The sequence below is a fragment of the Zonotrichia leucophrys genome, chromosome 2, assembly GCF_028769735.1.
Source record: "Zonotrichia leucophrys gambelii isolate GWCS_2022_RI chromosome 2, RI_Zleu_2.0, whole genome shotgun sequence".
NCBI classification, from domain to species: domain Eukaryota; kingdom Metazoa; phylum Chordata; class Aves; order Passeriformes; family Passerellidae; genus Zonotrichia; species Zonotrichia leucophrys.
In genome coordinates, this window is record NC_088171.1 from 149303521 (window position 1) to 149326331 (window position 22811).

A 22811-nucleotide genomic window follows, 5' to 3' on the forward strand; every position below is an offset into this window, starting at 1 on the left:
GGGTAATGCATGATCTGAGTTCTTATCACTCAGCAAACTCTTTGGGGAGGAGTTCATTCACATAAATAACACAAGAGAAAAGGAAGGCCAGCTTGGAAGGGATGAGCAGGTGAGTTGGGAGATGGAGCAAATCCTCTCCTGATGATCTTCCTACACCTGCAGCTCCTAGTGGTGTTCCAAGAGTCCAGCCCTCCTGAGAGCAAGAATCAGGAGGCAGAGCTGCATTTTTTTCTCCTCCCTTGATCTCCAGAAGGGACTGAAAAAAATTGTTGCTTCTGGTAATCATTAATCACTCCGAAACCAAACCTGGCCTTGCAGAACTAACTGTGCGGTCAGAGCACTGGGAAAACTAGGAGGGGGAACAAAGTGGTCAGATGGTTTCTAGATGTCACAAATTTGGGGGTTCCCATATTTCATTTCTGTGATTATTTTGTAGTCTCATAAACTACACTCCTGAGAAGCATTTATTTTTGCATGACCTGCATTTTTCTTTGGACAGTTACATCCAAATATTTAAATTTATTATTTCCCATTTACTTCTGAGTGGGGAATAATAAAGAAATAATAATGGTGTCCTGCTACTCTCTCATCTATCTGCTGATTCAGTCTGTTCCAGTTGAGAATGAATGAACCTGTGTTGTGCTACCTGAAACAGGGGGAAAATCCCAGTTGCAAAGCCCCTGTGCTCACCACCAGCTCTGAAGCCTCTTGACCTTCACTGGGACAGACAAGGAGCTGTCTGAAAAGCAGAAAGTCCCAATATAAACTGATGGATACAAACTAAAGGATACCAGTTGGATGCTGAAGTTTCTTTCTGGATCACTGACTTTTTACAAACTTTCTATCCTGTGGTTCCTCTGTAAAAATGTCACTTAATAGGAGCATGAGATTCCTTTTGTTGATCCCTCTCCAGGCTCCTGAAGACAGATGGGTAAACACATGGGTGGTCAGTGATGGTGAGAAATGAGCCCATTTCAGTCCCACATTTCAGGACGCAGGTGCTGGATCCTCAGGACACAGGCAGCTTGAAAAACTTCCTTACCACCCCTGGGGTGCACTCTTCACTTCCACGTTCAGGTTCAGGCTCTTTCTCAGGTTTCCAAAGGTGTAACAGAAAACTGTGGCAGCTGAATTTTCCTGACACACTCTCAGCTAAACTCCTGAGTCACCTTTTTAAAAATTCCTTTAGCTGTCAGTTTTATACATGTTTTCTGCATGTTTTTAGTTTCTCCTTTGGGTCTTTGCACTGGTTAGAGTTACAGCAACCAGCAACCATTTGTGGCTGACACAAGCACGTGTGAGGGAAATGGAGAGGAACATTTGTTTGGAGAGGAAATAAAGGTGAACAATCACATGGACCTTACAGACATGTTCAAACACAATAAAACACAGATGGTTTCAACTTTGGCATGGAGGGAGTGGAATTGTTTAAACACAGGCATTTAAAGACGATACAGATAATTTTCAGAGAGGAGGAAGGTGGTGCTGTGGTCTCCTTTGCAGCCCTCCAGTGTAGCAGCAGTTCTGTGTGTAACGCTGCCTTGCCCTTTGCTATCTGGCAGGTGTCTCCCTGCACTGGGCTGGCTGTGGGATTTTCCCAGCTGACCCTCTGAAGTTGGCTGTTTCACCATTCTGTGATGTGGCAATGTATGTTTATAATTTGTGGAGCACCTCAGGGTGAAAGGCCTTCTGTAAATGCTGTTATTCATCAAGGAATAACTGGGTCTGTCCTTTAACTGCGAGCTGGAATCCTTCCCAAACCCCACTGCCACACTCAGCTGTTTATTATTTTTACTAGAGCGGCGCCCAAGGATGAAATGGGGTGGGGGTGCCTTGTTCTGAATGCTGTGTGAATATAAATGTCATCTTCTCACTGACAAGGGAGGAAAAGGCTGTGGGAAGGGAAGTGTTTTATGTGCTGTGTCTGAGTCTTTCTTTCCCAGCTCAGCAAGGAAAATCAGAGGCCAGGTCTCCACATTTTTCCTCAGACCTAACCTAAAAGTGAGGCCTACAAGAAGAACAGCCCCATCTGAGCAGCTTTTCAGTCATGATGGCAAAGACTCATCCCAGGGACAGTTCACCCAGGCAGGTTCTGTGCCAAATTTAAGCTGAGGTGAACCACATCCTTCCTGAACCTGCTTCTTTCCATGATTAAATCATAAACTAAATCCAGATGTAGACACTTAGAGGAGAGTTGCAGGCTGGGATGAGAGGAGCACCCAGGGAGAGAGACTGGGTGCTCCCTGTGAGGAAACCCCACAATACCATTCTGTACAAACAGAAAGGTCCCTTAAGACATGTTGAGTCAGCCTTGGGGCTGAGCCACACACCAATCTCCAGCTCCATCCCCCTTTCATTTGCTTTACAGGAGATAAAGCAATCAAAGAAGATCTGAACCCTCCCAGCTAGAAGGAGCAGTGTAATGGTGGGAGAATGTGCATCCAACCAGAGCAGGACAAGTAGAAATGCTGCAGTGAATTAGATGTTGTGTGTCTGACAAGAGACCAGTCAAAGCTGCAACAAACCTCCATTTATCCCCATGGGAATGTAGCATGTCTTATAGGATGCCAAGGACAGCATTCATGTTAAAAACAAACAAAAAAGGTCTTCTGTGTGAATTAGTAGTGAGTGTTAGTACCTCACAGAGGGATTTGGACTGTCTTAGGTTTTTTGGGCTGCAGCTCTCTCAGGGCAATTAGTAGCCTTGCTAAAAGTGCACCTGCTTAAAGCTGTGATGAACCATTATGGGTTTAAATCCATGATTAGCTAAAATGCAGCTTCTGGAGCCAGCACTCTGGGGCTGGAACTTGTGCACAAACAGAAGTGCCTGTGGCTTCCCTGCTTCCTGGCTCCTACTGATTTAGAAAGGTTCCAGCAGAGCCTCTCCTCCTTTTGGCATTTTAACATCCATTTTTTGGCAGGGCTCCACCATAAAAGCGGTGTATAAAAATACAGAATAAAATACAGAATAAAACAAACATAACAGAAGGAAGTAATTGTGAACAGCACACAAGGCCCTCCTGATGCAAACACTGGGCCAGCTTATTTAAAGACTTCAACACTCTTACCTGTTTCTGCTGCCCATTCATTTGGGTTTCACAATGTCCAAACCTCTCCACTAAGTTGAAACCAATTTCTTTTGAGATGGGCCCAGGCTCTTGGAAGCTGGTTAGGAAAATTGGAGATATTAGTTATGAGGAAGAGATTCTTTGCTCAGAGGGAGGTGAAACGCAGGGAAATGTTTCCCAGAGAGGTGGTGGATCCCTCATCCATGGAAACATTCAAGGCTGGGTTAGGCAGGCTCTGAGGAACCTGATCTAGTTGATGTCTCTGCTCTTGCAGGTAGGTTGGCTTGGATGAACTTCAGAAGTCCATTCCTGTCATCGTCATATTTTCTGAAAAATCCCCTTGCCCAGGATTTTGCTGCTGGGAAGCTGAGAAGCCTCAGTGAAAAAGGAAAACAATATTATCTCATTTGCTTCTCCTGTGTTTTGCTGCTTTGGAATGTGTTTGGAGATTGTTTATCCAACAGGTGATTGTTTCATTGGTTTTTGCTATGAGTTGTTTTCACTCATTGGCCAATCAGTGCCAAGCTGTGTCGGGGCTCTGGAAAGAGTCACAAGATTTCATTATCATCTCTCTAGCCTTCTGTAAGTATCCTCTCTGTATTCTTTACTATAGTTTAGTATGGTATTCTTTAATATAATATAGTATCTTAATAAATTAGCATTCTAAGAACATGAAGTCAGATTCATCATTCCTTCCTGCCATGGAGCACCCTACAAATACAAGACATTCCAACCCAAACTGTTTCATGATCTTTTAATTACAGTAAGATTGTACAGAATCACAGAATGAACAAGGTTGGAAAAGACCTTTGAGATCACCAAGTCCAACCCATGACCAGACACCTCCTCATCAATTAAACCATGGCACTGAGTGCCACATCCAGTCTTTTATTAAACACATGCAGGGATGGTGACTCCACCACCTCCCTGGGCAGACAATTCCAGTGCCCAATCACTCTCTCAGTGAATAATTTTTTCCTGATGTCTAACTCCTCCTGGTCTGGTTAAGGATTTCAAAGATGCTTTGCTCTGTCAAGAGAGAATTACTCCCCAACAGGGAGAGGGATACCAGTATCTGGTGTAGTGCTTGTTTGAACTGGTCCCATTCCCATCTTGCTGGAGTTATGAAGAGTATTTTCAGAGACTTTGAGGAAGTTTTGGTTATTTCAGGAGTGGCTGCCTCCTATGCCTGGAGCAATTATTGCTACACCTCCTCTCTGGCCTGTTTACATCTCCATGGACCAAAAAGCTGCCATTATAAGGTGGTGTTTGGTACCATTATGTGTGGTTTTTTGTCCCTAAACTCCATGGACCTGGTAGGGCTCAGCTTTGTGAACAAAACCACTGCAAATGCACTGCACCAGGTGTATCATCAATCACAGGCTTGTCCTGCTGCCCATCAGCTTTGCAGCACTAAAATTTGTCACATCAGTACCAAGTTGCATTGCTTTATTTTCCCATTGTAGTAATTTTTTCTTTGGACTTTGTGCTGATATTTAAAACACCCAACAACCAAATGTAAACACATGCTCTGACTCAGTCGTGGTGTACTTTAAAAGACACAGCCTATAAACATCCTTTCCTGCAGAGGCCCAAACAAAGGCAAAGGGTTTTCCTCTGAGCAGGATGCTCAGAAGGTTGGCTCTGAATGTCTTCTGCAGATGCTGTAGAGTCCTCTGCAGCTCTCTACTTTTATATTATTTCTTCTATGAATTTTATTTATTACTCCCCAGATGTCTGACTGACAATGTTTAATAGCACTCCTCAGTCACACTGCCTGGTGCAGCAGGGCACAGGCAGTGGTTTGCCTGAAAGCAACTTCCAAAATGCCCCTGGCAGATTTGTTTTATCCATTGAGGCAATTCACATGCCCGAGCAAATTGTTTAATTTCCAGTGGCTGTATGAACACTTTGCTTCTTTATTCTTCATGTTTCTGACAATGACAGGAATTGCAAGTGCTTGTTAATTAAAAGAAATTGGAGATAATTGCCAAAATGGAGTGAGAGGAGGCTGATTTGTATGACTGGAGCATTAAAACTGCTGACTACAACCTGTGTGTGAATAGCAGTGTGTGCCCAAGAGAAAAGGTGGAAAGAGAAAGGAAAAGAGACTGTGACCTGTTTAGTGTAAAATGCAGAGATATTAAAGCTGTAACTATCAAAGCTGGGGGGGATACAGTGAGAGGTGAGTGTGTGGTGCCTGTAAAGGGGATTACAGACCATGGCTTCACATTAAGAGGTGAGCTGCTCCTGGAGCTTTTATCCTTAATAAATGGAAAGAAATACCAGGTAATGGGAGATTTCAATCATAAAGATGTATGCTGGAAGTCTCATATAACCGGAAATAAATCTATTTGAAGTTCCTCAAATGATGTGTGATCATTTTCTAGCCCAGGAGATATTGCACCCAACACGAGATAACAGTATTTCAGATTCCATTCTGACAGATTGGTTGGAAGCTGACAGTATCTGAGGAACATATGGCTGGGACTCTGTTTCAATGGACCTGCACAGTAATGAATATATTGGGTAGCTCCAAAGGGATAATTTCCTACGATTTAAGCAGTATAAAAAGAATGAAAGTTGGGCTTTCTATAAGAGGATTTTACCAGCTGACCAGCCACCTTGATTTCACAGTGATGTGAGAGGGCAATTTTGATTAAAATCCCATCCTGCTAAAAAGGCAGGATGTCACTCAGTGTGAGATAAATGACTTAATAAACTGATTGGGACAAATAAAATCTACATTAAAGTGGACTGGTGCAAAGCTACACTGTCCCCACACTGCCAGGGAAGGCTGGGGCGCAGCTCAGGGGGAATTTTGGCCTTTGATGGCTGAAATGCTGTGTCCCATCTTTATGTTCAGATTTAGAAAAGGTTGAAGACTGGGATGAGCTGATGTTGGTGTAAGGGAGAAGCTGGAGACAACCCCAAGGATCACCAGAAACGATTTGTAGCCAGATGTAGGAGCTTTGTGTGTTTAGTTTATCCAAAAGAAGCCAAGGGGTGACATTCCATCTGTGCCTGTGTGCTTTGTGGGGAAGCACCAGGTGACTGTGTTGGGAACAGGGCTAGAGGAGGAGATTCTGCTGTGCACTCCTGGAATTGAGCTGCTGGTTCTTCCTGCCTTTAAGAAATCTCTGAATCTGTGAGACGCTGGTAAGAACACTGGTGATATTTGATTATACAAAGTTTATTCAGTGTTTCCTGGAATGATGCAGCATTGTCTGCCACAGGGAGCAGACTCAGCAGGCTGCTGGGTGAGGCTGGTTCCAGCAAGATACACTTGAGGAACAGGCTCTCTGCTTTTGTATGGAGCCTTATGAACTGTCAAACCCCATGTTAGAGTCGCTAGATGAAAATTTTGGGCCCTGGAGTCCTGGCATGTTACTAGGAAATGGGAAAAATAAGTTCAAAATCAGAAATACTGTGAAATGGAAAAATATTGTGGAAAAAGCTGGAGGTTTTATGTAAAGCTGCCTTTAGCTAAGCCACTACATTCCCCCTCAGGGAACCTGTATCCTCATCTCAGCTTTGCTGAATGGCAACAAGCAAGTCACTGCTTTCCCCTGTGTCCATTGCCTGGCTGTAATGTGGTATTTTAAAGACCAAATTGACATTTCCTGTGCACAATGGCTCTTTAAGTGCTTGCTTTTGTGGTTACATTAGGATTCCAAAGCAGGAGAAAGTTTCTTTCCCTTTGCACCAATAATTGAACTTACCCAGAATGAGACATTGATGGGCTCTGGAAAAGCAGAAGGAGTGATGTCTAAACTGGCCTGAAATTCAGTCAACAGCTTGTAGTATCTCCATGAGCCTCTGAGTACTTGTTACTGTGTCTTCTGTCTTCAAAATCATGAAGGAAATCAAAGAGAAAAATCTGTGAAGTTTTTGCAAGGTGTCCAATGACTCTTTCTTAGGAGTTCTCTGGTAAACAAAGCTTTCTTATCTTTTTCCCCCAAATTACAGCCCTTTTTACTTGAACTCACATATAAATATTGGATAATCTCTTATTACAGTGCTTTCCCAGGGAAAAGAGGGATAAAAAGACATTTAGGGTCTCTCTGGCATTTCAGAAGGGCTATTTCCCAGTGGGTCAATAAGTCTGTTTCAGAAAACAGGAAGAGCCTTGACCTTGCTGAAACTCATCCATCTGCAGAGCTCAGTTCCTGCAGGTATAGAATTCAGACCTGCAGTAAGACCTTGTGTGCTCCCAAATCCCTCATGGTCCTCATGCAGAGGAGTCACTGTGCTGAGGGGCACTGAAATATTTGTCCCCAGCCATTGATTTGAGAGAGAGAAGAACCCTTAAAGACTGAAAACATCACAAAGTCCAGCATGGAAAAAACCTTGCACAAAAAAGTTCAGCTGTGTGTGTGAGATTCAATTCATTTTAGCTGCCAGACATGGACACACTCACTTACTCTGGCCTAACACCGCTTCTTTTATTTCCAACACGAGGAGGGCACAGGGGCTCTTTGTCTGTGGTAAGTGTTATGAAAGTTGAAAGAAAAAGGGGAAGAATAAACCCCTCCAGCTCCCCATGGCTAATCAGGTATTCACCTTGAATGAGTACTAATGAGAGCAGCACCACATCAAAGGGGAAGCTGGCTCCAGTTGAGGTTATTAAAAAGTTTAGGAGTAACAGGGGGCCCATGACCAACAGAAGTGACTGCATTTCACATTTTGTTCTGAAGAGGGAAATCAAGCCCTGGGCTTGTCTGCTCAGCTGTCACCTGCTTTGGGGCTGTCACCATCAAAAAGAGGCACTGGGAGAGCTGTCCTTGCAGACAGGGGTGGGGTATTTTTGCTCAGGGACTCAGAATTTCTCTTGCATTCTTCACACAGACATTACCAGAAGGTAACAAAACCAGCAGTGCTGAGTTGATTTTTGACACATCAATGATAGTGAGCTCCTTTCTGCCACAGCAGTAAAAATTTGTTAAATATACTGAAGAAAAGAACCAAAATGCCCCACTTGCAAACACAATGGATGAAAAATAAACATGGCTTTGTGGTAGCAGCTCACTGGGAATGGGATACTTCCATTATGGCCTCCAGCTGTACACAAGTGTAAGAGGTGAGGAGGGAATTCCAAGCTGGGATGGAGCTGCTCCAGTGCTTGTAGGTTACTCCTGCTGCCATAAAATGGATGTTTGTATCAAATAGTGCTGCAGGTGAAAAGCTCAGCATTTTTACCAAGGGCAAAGACAGGGCCTGTCCATATCTCTCCATCCTGAACTGCAGGATCATGCTCCAGACAGTCTTTTTAAATCAAGAGCACTGAGATTTCTTGAAGGAATCTCTATTTCTAACATCACTGGGGAATTTTCCCCTCAACTTCAATAGCATAAATGCATACCTGCAGGTTTGTACACTTGGAGACTGGGGTAAAAATTCTTCTCACATTATAGGCTTAAAATCCTTAATTTTTCTACCATTTTGGACTTCTGTTATTTGTCATGAGGCCTTTAAGTGCAAACTGAAAGTATCCAGGGACAAATAATGGCACAGCCACCCCCAGCTAAGTGATACCTAATATTGGGCCATTCCTTTAGTCAAAAACTCCCCTGTAGGGCATCAACATCCAGATTTCAGAGTAAGCTGATGCCAGCTGAAGCCACAACAATCTGCTCTGTTGCACACTTGAATCCTGTGATCTTAGAAAATGACAGAACTCTCTTTAGCTCCTGCTGAATTCCCACTGTGGAGGATTCCAGGGGCTGAAATGATTGTCCTGAAAGTGTAAGGTCCTTCCCAAGTTACATGGCAGAAGGAAATGTGTCTGCTTGTGGTGGCTGTTTTGGGGATTTTGCTCGCTACTATTTTATGGAAATGTCTGCACCTGTGAAATTGAGGCAGGAAGGCTCCAGAGCAGCATTTGGATGGAAGAGACAATGTTTCCAACCAAAAAAGGCATTTTGGCCCTGAGTGACAGGGAGGAAATAAAAATAGAGAGAGCAATGACAGTCTCTGCCATTTGTGTCTTGCCTAGCCAGAGAAAATAGGAGTTTAACTACACAAATACACTGAAATGTGCCAGCTTTACCTGGCTCTGTCATTGATTTCTTTTTCATCCCGAGTTTCAATAACCACGTGGTTTGTATGAGCTGAGCATTAGCTCACTCCAGTCTCTCCATGGTGCTGTGGTTTATGTGGTTCACTGATTTTCCAGAGTCTGGCTGAGGTGCAGATAGGCTGCTGCTCTGACTGGAGAAAAAAGAGGCCAATGTGCTTCTAAGTAGTTAATGTATTTATCCACTCAGTACCCAGTGAGGTAGACAAATGGGTTTTCCATGTTAAAGAGGGGCATGGAGTCCAAAGGGGAAAAAAAAAGTGTTATTAAGTGTTCCAGAGCTGCATGCAAAATATATATTTGTGCATTTCTGTATGTGTGTGTTTTCATAAATGGGTGGATTTGGCTTAGAAAATGTTAAAAAATCCCATCAGAACCAGGAAGTCTAAACTGTGGCTTAAAAATTACTTTTACAGAGGAATCACAGCGATGGAAGGAGCCCTTCAGCCCAGGGCTGACCTTGGTGGAAGTGACTTCTCTGCAGCACAAGGGGTTGAACCCCGCAGGTCTGAGAGCTCCATGGGCCCCATCCTGCAGGAGACCCTGGAATTCCCACCCTGGGGCTTGGTGGAGCAGCTCCCTGTGAAGTCTCAGCCAGGAAAGCAGCACCAGCACAGCCCATCCCACTGACCTCACCAGGGGCTAAGGGAGGAGCCCTGACCTCCAGCATCCTTTCCCCAGCTGTGGGAGCTGCCTTTGTTTGAGACCTTCATTGTTCAGGTCCTGGAGAAAAATAGGCTGCCCCTAGGAGCAAATGACAAGAAGAAAATTGCCACACAGGCAAAAACTGTCCTCATGTCCTGTTTCCAATAGAAATGGATTTTTTTGAGTGCCTGGTTTCAATAAAAAAAAAAAAAAAAAAAAAAAAAAAAACCACAAAAAAAACAAAAAACAAAAAGAAAGAATTGGAGGAGGCATTGCTTTTCATGGAGTGCCAGCAAATAATTGCAAAAAGTTGCTTGTTTTTAAAGAGTTGCATGACCAGGGACAATGCAGGATGCTTGGGGCTGTGCAGACCTGCCAGATTCTGTACCAGTTCCAGATTGTTTTTCTCCTTGAAAACACCCTGACCTGGTCATTTATCTTCATCTCCCAGAGCTTCCCCTGGTGCTGGACTAGAATGGAAGCATCAGCTACTTCTCAGCTGCCCACAGGAGCGTTGGGCCACAGTGATATTTCTGAATGAAGATATTGATGCTGGCACTTGGATCACACAGGCATTGGGGCCAGTGCTGATTCTCTTTGGCCACTGCTAGGGGACAGCATGGTCAGGGTGGAATTGCACCAGCAACCCTCCACTTCATCAAAGCTGGGCACTCCCTGTCCCTAACAGCCTCAAAATAACCCTGAGACAAAATATTGCCAGAATATTACAGGAAGTCTTGAATTTATGACTGTAAAAAGCCCAAGCATACAGATCTATGCTATATATAAATCACACTGTGGCTTTTTTCCTCATAATTTACCCATTTTCCAGGGAGTACTGTTTGCTTTGAATTTATCTGTTTTATTTGTACAGAGTTAAAGCCTTCTGGGTTTTGTAGTCACCATCAGTCAACTAGTGAGTCTCTCAAGCTTTTCTGCCTTGCACTCTGTTGTAGGTCCTGCTAAATTCCATTTGCATGTCTATTCATGCCACAGAAAGTATCACACCTGCTGGCATGTGGAGTGTGTTCATCACGGGGTTAAGGAGCTCAGAAATGTAGGAAATTTTTTGTGTTTTGATTGTCACTCTTATTTTGGAGCTTTTAGCCCAGACTTTACAAGCTGTTGACCGTGTGCTGACACCAGAAGCATTGGTGGGGGCACTTTTGCCACTGAAACTCTTGTGGCAGATTCACTGTCCCTGCTGGGTCCTCTCAAGGCTCAGAAGGTCCCGTGACATCAGCAGTGCCAGGAGCCAGGACAAGGCAGGATGCTGTACCCCACAGGTGCAGGATGCTCTTCCTCCATATAAACACATGAGAAGACTTTGGAAGGAATTTCTATCAAATCTCTTTGTTTCACCCTAGAACAGCTGGTTTGGGGGTTTTGTGCTGTTTGCCAGTTTGCTATAGAGACATTGATGTGGAGTGACAATCTGAGCACCTTCTGCATTGCAATCCTAGATGAATACAGTTCCTTCTCTGCAGGATCAGCTGAGAGGCTCCTGTGGGCAATATCAGAAGAGCCTACAAATACCACAGGCATTTTGACCAGTTTTGGGTAAAGCAACCCCCCAGTGCCAGTGTGGCTCTTGTCCCTCTGAGTTCAAAACAGCTTTGTCAAAAGAATTAGAAAAACTTTGCAGAAGTAGAAGAACAGACAGTGGAGGGAGTGCTGCTGGGGGTCTGCAAAACTATTGTTCCCAGTTGGTGGGGAATTGCAACAAAACATACCAAAGTCAGCTGTTTTGAGGAATCTATAGCCACAGGTGCTGCTTGGGCTTTCCCACCCTTGAGCCCATCATGATCCACTCTAGAAAACAAACTCCCTCTTTAGTACATGGAACAACATGGGGAGAACTGAAGGAAAACTCCTGCTGCACACCCCAGACCACAGATAAATAGAGATGACAATAATAGTGATAACTGGTGATAACAACAGTGATAAATAGAAAAGAAGCAGGGCCATGTGGCAACCAGCAGCAGAAGACAGCTCTGTGCTTGGCCTTTCCCACCCAGGACACAAAGGAACGTGGAGAACCTCAGAGGCAGCATTGCTTCATCTGCTGCTCACAATGGGCAGCCTCGGGGTGTTTTTAACCTCCCTGGTCAGGAAGAGGGGGGCAGAGTGTGGGAACTTGGGCAGAATATTCAGGGTGGCAAATTACTGAGCTTCTTAGAGGCAATCATAAGCCTTAGGGATGGTGAGGCTCTTAAAGGAAGAGGAGAACAAGACTCGCAAGGGACATTGTGACTGGCTGGACCTCATCCTGCTATCTCCCAAAAGCTATGACTTCAGGGAATGGCGTGGGAAGGTGTCCTGCCCTAATGGGAGAAATAAGACAGCTCTGCCTTGAAATGTCTGGGCAAAGATTAAATGTGACTTGTTGGAAGGAAAAACTGCTGTGATATTGTGCCAACAGGCTGCAGAGCTGTTCATGTCGGGATGAATTCTCTCTGTGAGCAGCACGGGGGCCCCGTGCCTGCCAGTTATGGGGTTTGGGGAATGCATCCCGTGCTCCTCCCTGCTCCTGCAGCAATGCAGCCTGGTGGGGCTGGAGTGTGCTCTTCTCTTCCAGAAGCCAGGAACTCATTGCTCCATTTTTTTCTAACATGATTTTCGTAGTTCAAAGCAAGCAATGCTTGTTTTAATTAATGAATATGTTTCTCTTTTCTTGCTTCTTGGCTTTCTGCCTGGTCCCGCGTTTTCATGCCTTGAGAATAAAATGTTTCATTCAAAACAGAATCTTCTTTGTCCCTGTGTGGCTGCTGCTCAGAGAGGTGAAGGAGCTGGGGAGGTGGCAGTGGTTTCTTTTCTGGGGGTGGAGAAGCAGAGAGGGAGAAATGGGCTGGATTACAGAAGAACAGCAAAGAAAGACAAATTTTGTAGCAGTCACTGCACTTAACTCTTCCAATTTGCCAAAAGCCGTGGCAAATCCTGTTTATGCAAATCCTCACCTTAGCAGCTTTCAAATATTTTTAGAGCCACTGGTGTGAACAGAAGTGGAAATTGGAAGTATATAATCCCAGCAAAACTCTATGTACCTGTGGAGTTCACTGCAAAATGTGTGAGTAATGATGTGGCACATTTAACTGGTGTTTGGTGACCGCTACCACCAGCATCAGCTGTTTTTTCACAGCTCTGCTTTAGCTTATCAGCCCTCCTTGATATTGGGCTAAATTCCAAATAAAGCAGGGAAATCAGCTGGCAATTCATTTGATGTGTTACATTTTTTTTTCTCCACACTTAATTGAGCATTCCACTTCGAGTAATCCTCAGCATTAGATTAAATCTCTATTGATCTCACTTTAATGAGCTCACCACTGTGACCAACAGCCCTTTCTCCTGCGGCAGATGGAGACGTGGCCATCCGAACATGCAGCAGAAATTCCTCATTCCAAAGGGGTGATTCCTCCTCTCCATGACCATCCTCAGCCCCCCATTACCTCAGTCTGTGCACCCAAAGCCAGCAGATATTCCTGCCCTTTGCCCTGAGCTTTTGTGAGGTTCCTACTGCAGGGAATTGCTGTACAAACACTGCCAAAATCTTCCTGCTTAGAGATTTCATTGCTGAGAGGCAATGTCCATGTCCATTAGAGTGAAGGCAGGTAGCTGAAGGCTCTGTGTGAGCTTTCTCCTGTGCTGCAGGGAAACCAGGAGTGCTGGAGTGCTTGCAGCTCTGACTCCTGCTTAAGGGGAAATATTGCAAATTCAGGGCTGGGACAAATCAATCTTGTGAGCTGCAGAATTGATTCCACTCTTGCATTTAAATTTTCACTTGAGATTAAACTATAAAATGAAGGAAATCTCCCTTTCCTTCCTTATAATGAAAAAAAGACAGTGATTAATGAGTGTTTAAATCCTAATGACAAACACATCCTAATGACCCAGCACTTTATGATTTGCTGCACTATAGCATTTTGGAGACTTCATGGATCAAACAATCTGTAGGGTCAGCTAATCACACTTCTACCTGGCAAAGGTCATGGGCACTTCCTCAGTGATTTCTGCTCACAGTCCAACAGCTTGTATTGGAACTGAAGAGTTTAACCCTTTCTGAAAGACTTTGATGTAAAGACAACATTGGGGTGTCTTAGGGAGGGAGTGGGGAGCAGTGCAGTGCTATGGATGAGACAGTTTAATGGAAGTCTCATTCTCTCATGGCTTAAGATCATGTATCATAAAAAAATGTCATATACTAAGTAATATATTAAATCTGTATGCCCAGTTTTCATGGGTTCCTGGCAAATGGCATTGCCCAAGCACAGCTGAGAAGCAGCAACAAGGGCAGGGACATTGTCTCATGTCTTTTAGCATGAAGTGTGCAGTGTGAATTTGCCAACACTGCCCATCATCATTTTCAAGTTTGCTTATTGCTCACTTGCTTTCTTCCTCTTCCTTATCTACGAGAGACAATATGTCTTGCATCAGCAGATTGTGATTAATAGTCATGATGTGTAATGACATTAATTAGCAATAGCAATTGCTAATGATTAATAACAGCAGCTAAGTGAAACCTTGGCTGCAATGATTTATTTTAGTACTTCTATTGAGCTGTGCATCTGGCAATATTGGGATGCTGCAGCAGCTTGAGGGAAGAATGTCAGTGTGGGGATGTGAAGAGCTGAGAAATGTGTTGAGGGAAGCAGGTGTGTGGACTTGTCCCTCCATATTGCTGCACACAATGATCCACTGGGAAATTTGGGTGCTTTAGTGGAAGATGGAAGCTCATCATGCATTGTGTCATGAAGCTTCAGCACAGGATCATCAAATGCTTTGGGTTGGAAGGGAACTTACAGATCATCTTCTTCCAACCCTACTGCCATGGGCAGGGACACCTTCCACTATCCCAGGTTGCTCCAAACCCCATCCAACTGGCCTGGAACACTTCCAGGAATGGGGCATCCACAGCTTCTCACTCACTGAGCAATCTGTGCCAGTGTCAGTAAAGAATTCCTTCCAACAACCAATCTAAATATCTCCACTTTTCATTTAAATGCCTTCCCCATTGTTCTATCACTATCTGCCTGTGTAAGAAAAGTCTCTCCCCTCTCTTTTATAAGTTCCCTTTAGGTACTGGAAGGGTCTAAGGTCTCCCCAGAACCATCTCTCTTCCAGGCTGAACACCCCCTGTCCCTCAGCCTGTCTCCAGAGCAGAGAGGCTGCAGCCCTCTGATCATTTTTGTGGCCCCCTCTGCACTCACTCCAAGAGATCAATATCTCCTTTGCTGGGGACCCCCGAGCTGGATGCAGTGCTCCAGGTGGGCTCTCACAAGGGCAGAGGAGAGGAGAAGAACCAACTCACTCAGCCTGCTGGACACCTAGGTCCCCTAGTAACCATGAACTCCAAAAGGGTTTGGCCAAAATACAAATTGTGTTGCACAGATTTTTTTATAGCTCTTTCACAGGGAAATGCTGTTTTAATGCTTTAACTTGTTTTGACATTGGATGGGAGACAAGCCAGAAGCACAAACCAATAATCTTCACCGTTGCTAGGAAAGGTCTAAAAGAAATTCCAGCTTGAACATCCCTGCACTTTGCTGAAACAAATTGGAAATGAGAATTTTGCAATAGGGGCACATAATTGCTGCCCACTACTCAGCTGAAGGAAATGGAAGGAACAGGCATATCTTCAGCACGGCCTTGGTGCTGATTCCACCTTCTGGGAGAACTGAACTTTCATTTGGATTAAATACAATTATTCCTTTTTTTCCTCCTGCTTCCTATTAATTATATGCAATTTACTCTGAAAAGATCTGTTACTGTGCTAATCTTAGCAATTGCTGTACTGCAGCGAAAACATTGCACAGCCCTCGACGTCTGCAAGCGCTTCCAACGATGAAATTTCATATTAAAAAGCAGCAACAAAAATATCCTGGACCACTTTTACAATTTCCCTCTGTGGCACAAAGGTTTCTGAGAGAAACATTTTGATTTATTTATAGCCACTTCTGCTACCGCTGCAGTTGTTTTTGTGGTCTATTCTTTCTAATTTAAGCTGCAGCATGAGGCAGTACCCGGTTATTTGATTTGTCTTGAACGAGCCACGTAAATGAATGATGCAGGCAGTGTAATAATAGTCCATGCTGGGCAGGGACTTACAGCCTGGGCTGTACAGAAACATCCCACAAGCCTGCAGGAAATGTGGGGCATCAGAGAGCAGCATGGCATGAAACTTTCCAGTGACAAGCTGGTGGCTGGAATGCAACTCCAGGTGACTGTGATGGAAAGATCATCCCAGTTCTGAGCACTGGGGGATCCCATGGGGTTTTACACCATGCAGATGAGAAGATGAGCCTAGAAGGAGATGTGAAGAGGTGAAAATCCCAGAGAGCAGAACTGATAAACTTGGACAGAACTCTGAGTTTGAGTCAGAAGTGGCTCCTGCAACACAGGCTGACTTTCTCTGCAGGCTTTGCTGGAGTTCCCAGCCAAGGCTGTGTGAAGGAACCCTGATCTCTTGTGGTCCACATTATAACAATTATGGGAGCACTGGACTGGCAGTGGTCAGGTAACAGCCACCAACAGACTTAAACAAACAAGATGACTTCTCCTCTGATATCCAAGGAGCAAAGGCCTCACTGGAACCAGTAACTTGCAAACCAGTTCAATCAACTGTTTAGAACAAGACACTGTCATTGTATGAGCTTTGCCAAGTGTTTTGAAGACCCCCTACAAGACACATCCATTTTATTACCATCACAGCTGGTGACAGTCTGTGTCCTGAGAAGTTCAAAGGATCACATGAGCAAATTCTTCTTGGTTTCGGCAGTGATCCTGGTGGAGTCGCAGTCCAGCCAACCCTGCCTAAGCAGCTACCACGTCCCGAAAACTCCCAGACATGAGATCATAAAATCATGGAATTGTATAATATCCTGGACTGGAAGGGATCTGCAAGGATCATTGAACTCCAAGTCCTGCCTGCACACAACAGCTCCAAAAATCACACCTTGTGCCTGAAGGCATTGTCCAAACACTGCCTGAGCTCTGGCAGACTTGGTGCTCTGGCCACTGCCCTGGAGGTTCTGTTCCAGTGCCAGGATCCATCTGACTAAAGGTGGATCTACAGGGTGGATCCTGAGATCCCACACCCTGGTTGCTTTTGCAATCAGTAGGGTGAGAGGCACCTGCCAGTTGAACACAGGGTGTAGTTAGTGTCCTGAAGAAGACACCTGCATGGTTTGGGTGAACAACACACTATACTTAATGCCAATGACTGGACCAGTTCTATCTTTGATGAGCACCCAGACCATTAGTTTAGTTTAGAGGTGGATGTCTTGAATGACATAAGTGCCTCAGCAAAGGTGACAAAAGCTCTGCTGGTTGTCACTGCAGAACCTGCAGGTCTCCTGTGTGTTCAGTGTCACAGCTGCCAGCCCTGGATAGAAGTCTGGGGTGACAAAGAAGTCTGGGGTGACAAAGAGTAGCCCATGTGGCACTGGGTGTCTGGTAGCCAGATGGCCAATTGTATCCAAGCTCTGCATTTCATGAGCTGCTAAAGTGAGATGAGATGAATCATATCCCAAATGTCATTGCCTGATCCAAAAAGTCTTCAGCAAAATTCCTCTGAATGTACCTAACCAAAAGCAAAGAGGGCACTTAGGGTGACAAACCAGCTGAGGATGGCTTTGGTGAACACTGCACTCTTCCCCACAGAGCTGGGGCCCAGAAAGCATCTTTGAAAGCCAGGCTGACAGGAGGAGCCCATTTTGTAGCCCATGTGCTGCCCAGAGGTGAGGTCTTAGACTCATAAATGGGTTGGGTTGGAAGGGACATTAATGATGTTCTGGTGCAGCCATGGGATTTGTGTTTCCTGTTGGTTCATTCCACACAACTCCTGGGCTGGTGTTTGTGGGGTCATGTTGTCTGTAAAAAATACCTTGCTCTCCCCAGGGGCTGCAGAAGGATTTCAGGATCTCTCACTGGGCTTTTGCTTCCATGGTGGGACCAATTTTGCTGATGGTTTTGTAGCACATAAAAATAGCCTGTGCCTGGAACAGATCTACAACCAGAGTGAAAGTCTGTGGGGCTGCAGATTCTCTGACCCTAGATTGGTGGTAAATGAAAACAGGAGACTGAACTGAATTTCCATACCACAATGTGGCTGCTTGACTCACTAAGGTAATTTGAAACCAACTTTCAGATTTATTCCCCTCTGCTCCTGATGCAGCCTGGTGTGCAATTTTTCAGTGACAGCACTGAGCTAAGTAGAGTCAATGAGGGTTAAAAGGGCTTAAGAAAAAAAGAGAGTCATGTTTGGTCAGGTTATTATTATCCCAGATCGATCCCTGCAGGATTTATTGGGCAGCCCATGGAATGCTGTACTGACACAACTGAGTGGGCAGCAGGAGGAGATGTTGGGATTGCTCAAATTGACATAGCAGTGAAAGTGTTTGTCAGCCTATGGCATGAAGGCAAAGGACTTCTTTAAAGTGAAACTCACTGGACTGACTTATCTATTCACTCACTTATCTACTCACTGACTTATCTCCTACTGACTTATCCATCCAGATCTCCATCCCCAGTGCAGTAAAAACAGACTAAAAATAGTAGAAGACCAGGTCTTTTTTAGGTTTTGTTGAAAATAACTTGGTGCACAGAGATGTTCATGAAAATGTGTTCAAGACTTCTTGGTAGATAGCATGGAAAACTCTTAGTAAACTCCTCAGTGCAGTGTGTCAGCACAGAGCTGCAAAATGAAAGCTAAAAATGAAAGTGAGGCAAATAAAAAACTGAGTATCAACCCAAACCATTCCATGAGCCTATGATTCTATCTGAAATAGGAGATCCTCCATCTCTGGGGACTTTTGGGAGCTCATGGTTGGAACTGTCAAGGGAGCTAAGGTGACTTGGCATCTCCTTTTGCACTAAGCAAAGTGCTGAGCCCCACTAACTGCAGTTAAAACCTCAGCCTGTGTTTATTATTACCACTCTATATGGAGTCTAGCCCCAGTGTAAGTGTAATACATTGAGCTTATTATCCTCATTTTCCAGCACAGCAGAACTGAATGCAATTACAAAGCCTCTTAGAGGTGATTTGACTATGCAGACACTCTGCAGCCTGCTGGTTTTTCAGACACATTTAGCCCCTGTTGAGGAACAGAAATCCTTCTAGGCTGATATTGGAGCCATCTGGTGATGTCTTTTTCAGTCCAGTAAACACTTCTGGGTTCAGTTTAGAGGATGTCAGTACATAACAGCTTATTCAAGAGCCAGAACTGGGTAACTATGAAAAGCACATACACCTAGGGATGATGCAAGTGTGCAGCAGAGATAATTCCTAAATCTAATGGTAAACAGGAGATACCCGAATAATTTATCTTTAAACATGGGTTAGGGGGTTGAGTGGGATTTTAGTGGCATGTCTGAAAATAACAGCAAGCCTCTTATTTTGTGGGATGATTTGAATGTCAAAGTGTTTCTGCATTGAGTGCTCTCCTGCTGTACTGCTTGGAGCAGAATAACACCATTGATCCATTGGGCTGCATGTAAAGGATGCACAAAATGGCTCTTACACACAACATTAGGCCATGTTGCTCCCCTGGAGGTGTTTCTTGTCACCACACAAAGACCCTGGCTCGGCACCATGCCCAAGGGAAGCAGGTCACCTGGTGCACCTTCTTCCCACACCCTGGCTTCTCTTTGGATTGCTCCTGTCCATGATGGGATCAGCTTAACTCCATGGGGCTGGCAAGCTCTTGTGAGCTCTCACCTGTGTCTGGCTTTGCCCTTGGCAGCTTCTGAACTTTCTGCTTCAGGCCAAGGTAATTTATGCAAACAATATGACTTGGTTTTGGCAGTGATTTAGAAATAGCCATCTTCTGATGGTATTTCCAAAGGTCTTTTTGTTAGTGGATTTTCTCCTCACTGAAGTGCCTCTCAGCAATTTGTGCTGCAGCTGTGACGGTTCCAGGAGCCCGTTCACTAATCGATATGAAACGTGCTCACACATCCAGCTGCTCACATCCCTCCCTGTTCCTCAGGTCAGTGTTTCAGGCAGCAGATGTGTCCCTGTCACCCCCTAGTTTGTGCACTGATTTGGCACACTTTGCTTTCTGCATCAACGCCTGCAGCAGCACAAGGGAGCCAGGAGAGCACTGCAGACCCTTCTCCTTCAGATTCCTCCCTAACAATTGCCCTTCTCCACTTGTCTCCATGGGCTGAAGCAACAGGAAAAGCTTCCAGAAAGCTTTCAAGCAGATATTCCCCTTGTCCCTTCACTTCCAGACATGGCAGGTTCTCCCTCCTTCCTGTCTTCTTGGAACTTCTGCTGGTCAGAGTGACCCCGAGATACATTAGAAAGTCTCTTTTCCCATCCTGGCTGCCAAAGAAGGAGTCAGAACTCTGCAGTTCTTGTTCTCAAGGTTGTTTATTGTTTCTTATCTATAAAATTCTTTCTCTGGCCTGCAGAGGTCTGCTCACCAGGTCAGACAGAGGCACTCTGGCCACCCCCAGGGCAGTGTTATCTTTTTATACTAAAAACTACTTGTACATTATTTACCATAACTCCCCAATACCTATCACCTATGTTAGACAGTGAGCTTCTACTCTAAACCAATCTAAAAGTGCCAACATCACCCAGAAGATGGAGGACAAGAAGAAGAAGGAGAAAGGCTGGACACGCTCAGATTCATCCATCTTGCCTCCTCAACCCCCATTCTAAAAACCCCAAAAATCTATTTTTCACCCCATGAAAAAAATTATTATTCTACTTAGACTTTCAGATCCTCATCTAAGGTTGGTAATTTGCTCCATGGGTCATAATCAAAGTCACAGGCATCTTGGGCTCTATGCCAGGGTCTCTGAGCCCCCTGGCAGGGGTTTGGGCAATCCAGGACAGCCAGAGGAATGTCCTGAATTCCAACACTGTCTAACAAGCTACTGCACTGTGCCCATGACTAAGCCACACGCTGGTACTTGTTGCCATGAGGAGCTTCACCTGGAGCCCTTCATTTTCTCTTTTCTCCATGGTTGTCCTCGTGTCCCCACGCCTTAATGGGATTGCAGGTTCCCCTGCTTGCAGCCCTGCCTGTCAGGCTGTGCAATGAGGCATCTGCCTGCTTTCAGGTGATGTCAAGCCATAACTAATACTTTTAAAATTAACTGCTAGAGGACAAGGTTGTGAGATGGTTCACAGACATTTCATATTATGAGCCGTATTTTATGGTGGAAATTAATTCTTACAGTCATTCATGAGTGTGTGTTCCTTCCCTTTATAGCCCTTTGCTTCCTCCCTGGCATCCACTGCTGTTCTCTGCATGGCACAGTGGTATTAGGAGGCTGAGAGTGAGATTTAATCATATTTATGATCCTAATCAGCAGGTAGGTGTTGGAAAGGATGGTCAAGCTCACCAGACTGCATATTTCCACAAAATCCCGTGTGTTGATCCTGCTGCATGATGGTGCTGGGAACTGCACCAGCAAAAAACCTTTTGTGGCACAAAACCTGGAGGGCTCTGTGCTGGTTTAGCTGCCTGGACTGGCACAGTGTGGGCCAGGGACACAGCAGTGAGGTGAAAGGGAAGTTGTGGGATGCATGTTGGGGTCAGGGACAGCATCACAGAGCCGGACATCCTTCTTGGCAGGACATGAAAGTAGGTTGGCTCCAGTGTTTAATAAAATCACAGTTACCCAGACCCCTATGGAGCTGTGCATCCTGTAGCAGCTGCCCTTCAGTTCCAGTGTGAGAAGTAAGGTATTGAAATTTGTTTCAAAAATAATTTGTTTCAAAAAATGCAGTCTCTTTTCTTCTTCAGGAGATGGTAAATCAGATGGTGTTCAGGCTACCTTTCCCTTCTTAAAGGAATGAGATAAACAACAAAGTGAGTCCTGAGGTTTGCCAGCCTTCATATCCCATCTCCTATGTCTGCCCTGATCTCTGGAACCTTTGGGACAAACCTGAGGATTCTTGAAATGGTAATCACAGCATCCCCAGGCTGGGAGCAAGAAAGAAGGAATGGCAGGCATGGAGGGTGTGATTCCCTTGGTGCAGGCAGGTGGAAGCTCCTCCCCATGGCAGCAGACAGTGGTTCACAGTCACAGGACTGGGCAGCCATAACACCTCAGAAATCATCTCTCAGACTCCTGAAATCATCTCTCCAAGGTCACAGGGGCTGCACAGCCCTGTGCATCACACCCAGCACGTAGGTGCCTTCAGGTGCTGTTTTTGTGCTCACCTGGATTACTCAGCCTGACCCAGGTTTACTTCCTGCACATCTGTGTTCCTGCCAGCAGAGCTCATGAGTCACTCTGCAGTGGGGCAGCTGGTTCCTGCTGGTGTCTGCTAAAATCTTTACACCTCTTCAAGCTTCCCTGGCAGGTCAGCTTTGTGATGGGAGCTCAGTGCAATACATGGCAATGGGGTTTGGGAAAAGACTCAAAGCATTACATTCCTTGGGCAGCTCAGGGGTCCAGAAAGATCTCTGCAGTCAATGCAAATCTCAAAAGTGCTGGTATTTCCCTTCATTCAAAAATTGTTCAAACTTAAAGAGGGATGAGATGTACTCCTCATGGGAAGAGAGCATGCTTATTTGCCTTTCTCTGGTTTATTTTTGAGGAAATGACCTTTCTGAGCTGTTTAGCAGCTGCTCTTTCTCCATCATTTATTTTGCTTTCAATATTTTCCAAAATTTAAAGAAGTCATAACCACACCACCCCAAGAAGGAGGACAGTATGAGACTACTAAGATGTTTTAGCCAGACAATCAGTGCAGATAAATTGATTGATGAATATGCACCCTCAAAACAAAAAATCATCACAGCTATGATCAGGAAAGAATTCATGTTGGCTTATTTGATGAAACCAGACTGTCACCTGCATGAAATTCCCTTTAAAAAGGGAGGGAGAGGTTTGTCTGTCTGGGAGCTCTGACCATGCTCCTGATTCACTGCACAGACTCATTCCAGCACACTCTAAATAACCTCATTCCCTGGGGACTGATGCAACCAGCAGCTGCCAGCAACCAGCTCGTCTGGTGTTTCCTCCTCTCGGTTGCAGGACTCCCCACCCACAGGTTTTTAGGG